The 925-nt window shown below is 41.5% G+C and overlaps 1 non-coding gene across 1 annotated transcript; it reads right to left on the bottom strand.

The window, feature by feature from the left end:
• Positions 1-320: 320 nt before the first annotated feature.
• On the bottom strand, positions 321-427 carry LOC122149897. The gene has a single exon (XR_006163385.1). It is a non-coding gene; the product is annotated as a U6 spliceosomal RNA (small nuclear RNA).
• Positions 428-925: the final 498 nt, after the last annotated feature.

Genomic DNA, 925 nt, shown 5'->3' with positions numbered 1-925 from the left:
CCATGGAAGCATCTGTCAAGAAATCAGACGATGACATATTGCACTGGGCAAATGTGCTGCAAAAGACCTCTTTAAAGTGTTAAGAAACAAAGATGTCACTTTTAAAACTATAAAGTGCAACTTTATGCACATATACATGTGAAAGCTGGACAATGAATAACGAACACTGAAGAAGAAGTGATGTTGGCAAAGAATACTGAAAATACCATGGACTGCAAGAAGAACGAACAAATCTATCTTGGAAGAAGTACAGCTGGAATGCTCCTTAGAAGTGAGAATGGCCAGACTTTGTCTCATGTACTTTGTTTTTCTTTAAAAAAAAAAATATGGAATGCTTCACAAATTTGCCTGTCATCCTTGTGCAGGGGCCGTGCTAATCTTCTCTGTATCATTCCAATTTTAGTATATATGCAGCCGAAGCGAGCACTGTCTCACATACTTTGGTCATGTTGCCAGCAGAGACCAGTCTCTGGAGAAGAATATCATGCTTGGTCAGTTTAAAAGGGGAAGACCCTGAATGAGATGAATTGACACAATGACTTCAATGATGGGCTCCAGCATAGCAAGGATTGTATGGATGGAACAGGACTGGGCAGTGTTTTGTTCTGTGGTACACAGGATCACAATGAGTTGAAGCTGACTCAATGGCACCTAACAACAACTTATCTCACCAAAAAGCCCTAGCTGCTCAGTGCTTAAGTACTTGGCTGCTAATTGCAAGGTTAGCAGTTCAAACCTACCAGTCTTTCCACAGGAGAAAGATGTGGCAACCTGCTTCCGTAAAGATTTATAGCCTTGGAAACCCTCTGGGGAAGTTCTACTTTGTCATATAGGGTCACTTGAATTAGAGTCGACTGGATGGCAATGGGTTTGGTTTGACTTTTCTATAGCTCCCCTGGAATCCCTAGGTGATGCAAATGGTTAC

Source organism: Orycteropus afer, unplaced genomic scaffold (assembly GCF_000298275.1).
Source record: "Orycteropus afer afer isolate SDZICR_OR568_19922 unplaced genomic scaffold, OryAfe1.0 scaffold00059, whole genome shotgun sequence".
Lineage (NCBI taxonomy): Eukaryota > Metazoa > Chordata > Mammalia > Tubulidentata > Orycteropodidae > Orycteropus > Orycteropus afer.
The sequence above is the reverse complement of the archived record's forward strand: the minus strand, read 5'-3'. Positions and strand labels throughout refer to the sequence as shown.